Here is a 7,801-nt window from a genome sequence, read left to right as displayed (position 1 = left end):
AGGATAAACAAGCTCGCGACACTCAAAAAGCCAGCCAATTGCCTAACAAAGGCAAGCGCAAAGCTTCAAAAGCACCTCAGGCACCTGCAGCCAAAAAGCGTCGTTCTGCGCAGCCTCGAAGTGGTGCTGTTGCTGCAGCGGCTGCTCCGCCTCGCGGCACTCACACAACCCGCAGCGGCCGCACCGCAACATTATATAAATAGTGCTTTCGGCAAATGAATTGCATACATCAATCGACTATAATACTAACAAACCTCGTGATAATTACTATCGTGGCTGTTTCTACAGCCTCATTTTGCTATGGTGCGTGAGGTGGGTGCTGCGTGCGGAACGCGGAACCGTGCGGCACGAGCTCCGGCACGGTAAGCTAGTGCGAAACTTGACAAATCACTAGGATTTCTCTCCCGAGTTGCTTTTTAAAGACTAGCGCACAATGCCACAAACAGCGAGCATATCTCTTACAGATTGCTCTGAGCAGGGTATGGGCCGCAAACTGCTAGTCAATCACCCGTCTTTAACTGCGTGTGTGGCGCTGCAGATCGCCCTGATGGAACTATTGCGGACCCATTGAAAGCATTTGGCATTGCGTCCGACCGCTGTTATGAGCTCAGAGCCAGTGAGCCACTCATCCAGTAAAGCGGCTGCATTCACCGTGAGCACTACTCCTCAGGCCACGATGACGGCATACTACCGCACTCCACTCGACGCCGATAAAATACTGCGCGTATCTGATGTATTTCAGAGTGCAATGGCTGCAGTTAAATTACTTGTCAGATAGAGCGAGCTGTGCGGTAAGGCCGGATCTGTACAATCGTCGATCGAGGAGGGACCAATGGCGCCCAATTATGAGTTGCTACTCTTACCGTAGGTAGTAGTTAAGCTAAGCAAGACCGAGTAGTTTCTAAGCTGTTTGGCATTTGCATATGCCGGAAGAAGTATTGCCGACTCTCACGTGCAGCAACAGGATGTTGGGCCACAGCCTAATCACTGAGCATGTGGAGGCTGTTCCCCGCGTCAATGTGTGTGGGGATCGTGCTCCGGGACAATGTTTGCGTTCGGAAGGTGGAAGGTTGTTGCGGTATCAAGGGCAAATGTAAAACGAGTGTATTCTGTTGTTGTGTGTTCTTGTTCTGCCTGTGTCTTGCCTCTCCAAGGCTCGCTGCGGGTTCTGTTTTGATGACGTGTTTGTGATGCTGCTGAGGTAAGTGGTGCTCAATAACACGAGGAAGTAGCACCAGACCACCGTCAACAACACGTGACCCGCTTCTCCACTTAATAGCCACAAAGGTACCGTGTCCGTGCGTGTACCGGTACCGTGTCCGTGCACCAAATGCGCGGATTCACTAAATGCGCGGATTCATTAAATGCGCGGAATCCCTCTACCCAACGTCAAATAATATGAAGCCACTAAACCACATAATGTACCTCACGGGCGAGTGGCCGGCCCGGGCGAGTGACCGGATTTTGCCAAGACCACACTAAACTTTATACAACCTGTAATGTCTTAATATAAAAAGGCTTAAAGTGTCTTAAAGGAACTAGATATATAGCTTGCTATTTAGGCTCTTAAACAAGACACAACTCTTAATATTCTACACGCTGTAATAATCTATAAGGTGTTAGAAAGAACACTAAGACAATAACATGCTAGAATGCTCTTAAGATGTAATTGTAAGGTTAACTTAATAAAGCTAACAAGCACTAAAGAGGAGGTAATTGTGCAGCATATTCTAAAGCTAGACAAGTAAGGATACCCATCCTAGCTTACTAATGTAGAGGATATGGCCAACTCTCTACTCACTAAGCGCCACCAGCCTCCTGTTAGCAAGAGCTAATAGTGACTAGGTAAAGGAGTTATGTATAAGCATTAACTAAGATCTAAACTTGTGTGTATTGCTTAGAGTCCTTAACTGCCATAGTGTCTCTAGTAGAGGGGGTGCTAGTAGGGTACAGTGATGCACCTTAAGGTGATCTAACACTACCTGCGCGTTAGTAGGGTTGGTTGGTTGGTTGGTGTTCATTTTACGTCTAGTTGATGAGGGTGAAGTCCATCATCTCGCCTCCCGAAGGGCATATACGACGTGCTAAGCTATGGAATTACAGTGCTGCCACTACCTTGGAAAGCATTTCTTGCCTGCGCGGATATTACTACTATTTTAGAACTACAGCTCCCTGTCTAGTTAAGGAGACTAAGCTGTGTGTGTACATTAGGGTGGATCCCTTGTGTGTGTTTAGAGGCAGTTAAGTGCTAGAGAAGTAGGAGAGAGGAAGAGTAGGAAGGAGAGTAAGGAAAGAGTATAGTTGTTTGCTGCTATTACAGCACAGGGTAAGCTACTAGGGGCAGACCTTAGTGTAGTACTGTGTAAGTTAAACAAAGGCTTTAAAAGCCTCTAGATCCCTAATTAGCGCAGCAGTATACGCTAGGCCATTGTTCTAGCTACATAGTGGTATAGGTAGTTAGGGTGGCCATTGGCTAAAGGCTCCTAGGGTCTTGTAGCAGAGCGCAAGGTGCTCTGGCGTCTTGTTGCGTCTGCATAAATAGGTGCGTGTTGCATTATTGTGGCTAAACTTTTAGTAGTACTATGCAAAGTTGCTGTAAATAGATTAAATTAAGAGTAGTCTAGCTAGGGTGGCTCTTAGTAGGTCTAATTCACGTAGTCTACTGTAAAGTAAGTAGCCTAGCTCCTATCTTCTATACTATGTAGAGAGGCTTTCTTTCTTCTTAGACTACTAGGTCTGCTGTGTGTTGTGCAATGTTTTGCAAGCAATAGATTTAATGCCTGCTAGTGTAGGAACAGCAGCCTTTCTAGTAGGGAGTGATAGGTAGTAGGCTTTAAGGTTTGCTAGCCTATTAGCTGCTTCGTTTCCTTTAATGCCTAGATGTCCAGGGGCCCATTTAACAGAGACGTCGTGTGTCTCCATGGCACTATGGCACTCCAGGAAGGCCTATTGAGAGGTAGGGGATGCGCTGCCCTTTAGGCACCATATAACTAAGGTGCTGTCTATGCACAGCTAGATTTGGCAAGTGTTGAGGGCTAGTTGTCTTATAGTATGCTGGAAGCCCCTCTATGCTCCTACTGCTTCTGCGTTAAAGACGTGTGAGGTAGGGTGGAGTAATCTGTGTCTAGTCTGCAGTTATTTTCTGCCCTAATATACTGCAAAGCTGTAGGTAACCTACTTTTCTCCTTCCTTTGTGTACTATTTAGAGCTATCTAAGAAGATAGTAACGTCTAATAGTAGGAGCTAAGCCTACTATTCTTTAAATACCTTAGCTGCTGTCTTTTTGTCTATTCTAAGTGTTAGGTCTATTTAGCAGCTAGGTAAGTAGTAAGGGGATGTTAGTATTGTCCTAGGTATCTTAGGCAGAAGAGATCCTAGATACTAGACTTTAGTCTGTATTTGTTGCAGCTTTCTAGCTGTCTAGCCTATGCTCATCCTTACAGCTACTGTGCAGCTGGCCAGTGGGTGTTCTGCATCTATAGTGCGTAGATAGGTCGCAAAACAGAGTTTGGCTTCTTCTAGCGCAGTGGCAGCTGAAGGTAGTCTGGCGTCTTGGAAGAGAGTAGCAGTAGGGGTTGTTCGCCACACTAGGAGGATGCGTCTTGCTGCTATTGCTAGTGTTTTGTCCATGACAGCTATGTGCCACCCAACATAGGTGCTGACTTGTGCTGGTCTGCTAGGTTTAAGTGTGCGTAGAGGTTTAGTTTAGCCTCTGTACCAGCACTCAGCCCCATACAGAAGAGACAGGTATACGCAGGCCATAGTGGCCTTGCAGAGGGAGCTGGCTAGTGATCTGTGTGCCAAGTTTGCTAGGCTGCAGATGTGATAGGCTACCTTAGCTGCCTTTGCGTTGTGCGTGGCTACATGCCGCTTAAAGGTAAGCTTGTAGTTAAACTATATCTCTAGCTATTAGAGGGCTAGCTAGGTTCTTAACCTACTTAGTAAGATTAGATTAAATGTAAGCTGCTTGTCTACTACACAGAGTGGCGCATAGCTGCTCTTTTATTAGGTAAGGTGGATTATTTCTTATTTTTCTAGCGCAAAGGTAACCTTATTAGCTGTGCCCTATGCTCTAATCTGTTGTAGGTCTACTACTAGGAGCTTAACATTCTTATCTAGGGAGTGTAAGGCTTAGTATAAGTATATAACATACTCCACAAGCGAGTGGCTCACACAAGCGAGTGGCTCACTTTTGCCAAGACTACACCAACACTACAACTACTTTACAACATTACAGCACACAACAACAAAATCATGTACTACACAGTATATTGCACTAATCTATAGTACTTTGCGCATCTTTCTTACACATTGTCCTGTTGTGCCCTGCCTTGCCACACATGCTATAGTGTCTTAATAACTAAGTGCTGCTATTAGCGCCTCCTCTCTTCTTTACCTTCTTCCTATTACTATAGGCCTTAAACTCCTTTAGGGTAGTTAGCTACACTCCCTTAGCAAAGGTTAATACCCTATCTTGCTATAATTGCTTTCTTTTGTGTAATTTACAGCGTGTGGCAGCCTTATTAGCTACCTAAAGGTTAGTAACCTAGTTATACACTAAAACTAGTAAATGCGCTATTAGCTCTGCGCCTTTAGTAAGCTAATTAAGGGTGTTAACTATTAATATTAGTAAGCTATTAGCGTGTTTCTAGATCCTCTCTTAAATTAGCTTTAATTAAGACCTAAATTCTAGGGTGTTACTTAGTGTCTTAGACTCCTACGTGCTGTTGTCTACAATAGGTAGCGTTAGCATGCGTAGCTGTACTTTAAGCTTTAATATTACAGCCTCTAGGTTAAACAGGACTAGGCTAGCGCCTCTAAATCCTCCCTAGATGTTGCTCTTAGTAATTAAAGCATTAAAAGCAGCTTTAAAGCACAGCAAGAACTTAAGTTTGGTGATGCAAGTAATCTTGCTACGCATCAGCTGCTTGGCTTAGCGGCCATAGGCCTTCCTTAATAGGGAGAAACAACCCACGTCAAGCGGCTGTAGCAGATAGGATAAGTGTAGGGGCATACACAGAGTGATTATCTTGTGCTCCTCACAGTACTAGTAGAATTTGACTAAGTTATGGCTCTTATAGCTGTCCAGAACAAGCAGTTAGTAGCTACCAATAGTGCGCGCCTTTGTGTGCTTATTAAAGTGCTTTAACTACTTAACTTAAGCTTATTATTAGTCTAGCTGTTGTTAGAGACAATAATAACCTAGTTATTAGGTATACTAGGCTCCTTGTACTAGGCAGAGAGGTGGTACTTGCTAGAGAAGATAATGAAGGGTGGGATAGACCAGCCCTTTGCGCAGATGCCTTAGATAATGCTAGTCTACTCTCAGTCGCCCTGCTGCACTGTCTTTGGTCTCCCTTAACGCTCAGAGCCTGTGACAACAGCACTAGTAGATATAACGCCTATTATAAAGCTAGATTTATTAAAGTTGTAGGTGTCTTTATCTAGGATACTATACTTAGCTTTAGTATTCTCTACAAGCTAGAACTAGTTACTAATTACCTTAGGATCCTTATATAGCGCTCTCTTGTAGTTGTACTTGCAATTAAACTTAATTTTAAGCTCTAGCTAACATTTAACAAAGTTAGCAGCCTAGTTCTTGCTAATAGGGGTCTAGTGGCGCTTAGTAAGCAGAGAATTGGCTATGCCCTCTACATTAGTGAGTTATGGTGAGAATCCTTGCTTATCTAGCCTCAACACGTGCTAGATAATTACCTCCTCTTTAGTGCTAGTTATCTTAATTATGTTAGGCTTACAATTGCGTTGTGGAGAGGTTCTAGCAAGTTAGTAACTAAGTGTCCTTTAAGACACGTTGTAGATAGCTGCAGCGCGTCACTAAGAGAGTGTCGCGTCTTAATAGATAGCCTAAAGAGCAAGCTGTATTCCTGCTTCCTTTAAGGGTTTGATTGTGTTGTTACGTTGAGGCATTGTAGGTAGAGTGAAGTTTGGTGTGATCTTGGCAAAAGTGAGTCACTCGCTTGTGTGAGCCACTCGCTTGTGGAGTACGTTAGTTTAAGCTAGTATAGGATACTTAAGTTAAGTATAGTGTTTGCAATAACAATATGCACAACTTTAACAAAACTAGGTTCTAGATAGGTGTTGTTTTATCTTTAAAGGTTGTAATAGGCTTAGAGAGACGTGCTTAGCTAGAGCTTGTTTAGCCAGGCAATCGCGAGTGGGTTACTGTTATCCAGAGCATCTGTGCCACTACTACATCGGGAAAAGTTTTTCTGTTGTCGAAATCAGGAAATTGTGGCATTGTACTGTGGGCAATAGTAGGACTTGTAGGCCTACAATAGTTATTTAATGTGCATTTAATGTCTAGCTAATTTCAAGCTAACAGCTCTAACAGTCCTAACAGCTATAATAGCTACAATAACTCCTAATCCTGCTACAATAGTAGCTCTGCTTAATAAACTATACTTTTATTATATTAATATAACGTAGATTATCACCGAGCCGGCCATATCACCAAACTAGCTACTTTCTCTTAGCACAACCACCTTTTACCCTAACACAATATGCCTTAATAACAACAACTTCAGAATACTACTAGAGAAGGCAGAGTTATCCTTGCTATCTAGGCCTTCTATGCTAGCTAATTTCGCAGTATCTGCAGCGCTGCTAGAGCATTAAACGTACCTTATTAGTAGGTCTCTAATCGCCTTTGCAATATTATGTTTTAACTAGACATATGCGCTAATTACTAGAAACTTACTATACTAGAGGAGCAGATAATTATCTAGTATATACTTAACCTTAATTTGCAAGGATTTGCGCCCTAGCTATGTAAGGTGGCAAATATAGCTAATAAGATACTTAGTGTGTGTGGTGAAGAGCCTGTTAGCAAACTATAGGCTAGCAGGCTTGTGACGCGTTTAGACAAGCTCAAAATGGCCTTTAATTAAGCTAAGGATAGATAGAGAATACTACAGGAAGATCCTAAGATAATTAGTATATAGTTTAAGCTAGTAGAGGATACTTAACTTAAGTATAGTATTTGCAATAACAACATGCACAACTTTAATAAAACTAGGTTCTAGATAGGTGTTGCTTTGTCTTTAAAGGTTGTAACAGGCTTAGAGAGACGTGCTTGGCCAGAGCTTGTTTAGCCAGGTGATCGCGAGTGGGTTACTGTTATCTAGAGCATCTGCGCCGCTAGGTATGCAACCCCACCTTTCATTATCTACAAAGGACGCGTCCACATTTCTGCCTAGTATAAGGAGATAGATATACCCTATAATTAGAAGCTCTTAGTCTCTAAGAACAGTTAGACAAACAACATGCTTAGCCTTAAGTAGTTAAAGTACTTTAACACGCATATAAAGACGTGTTAGGTAGGAGTGTACAGGTTACTTATCTTAGACAGCTATAAGAGCTATCTTAACTAGGAGTTTAAGGACTATTACCTAGAGAACTAAATCCTTACTCTCTATATACTACCTTACTTATTATATATCCTCTAGCTACTTAATATAGTCTGTTTCTTACTATTAAAGCGTAAGTACTCCTAACGCGTTTAAGACTTAGCACACTAATACATCTTCTATATTAATAAGGAAGGCTTCCTACTAGCCTTTAGGGATATGTTCCTTAATGTGTTTATAAAGGTTAACTACTAAAAGGCCTTTAAGGCATTAGGGCTTATTACTACTAACATGTAGGTAGTGTTAGATTGCCTTAAAGTGCGGCTGCATACCCTACTATAGGCTGGCGGATGGGTAGGGTATGCTTTTTTACGTTTTGGCTTATAGCTTCTTAACTAGCAGAGATATGCATACATAATCTATTATTCGATAGA

This window comes from Didymella exigua (genome assembly GCF_010094145.1).
Source record: "Didymella exigua CBS 183.55 unplaced genomic scaffold M421scaffold_9, whole genome shotgun sequence".
In the NCBI taxonomy this organism is placed as follows: domain Eukaryota; kingdom Fungi; phylum Ascomycota; class Dothideomycetes; order Pleosporales; family Didymellaceae; genus Didymella; species Didymella exigua.
Note: the sequence above shows the minus strand (reverse complement) of the source record.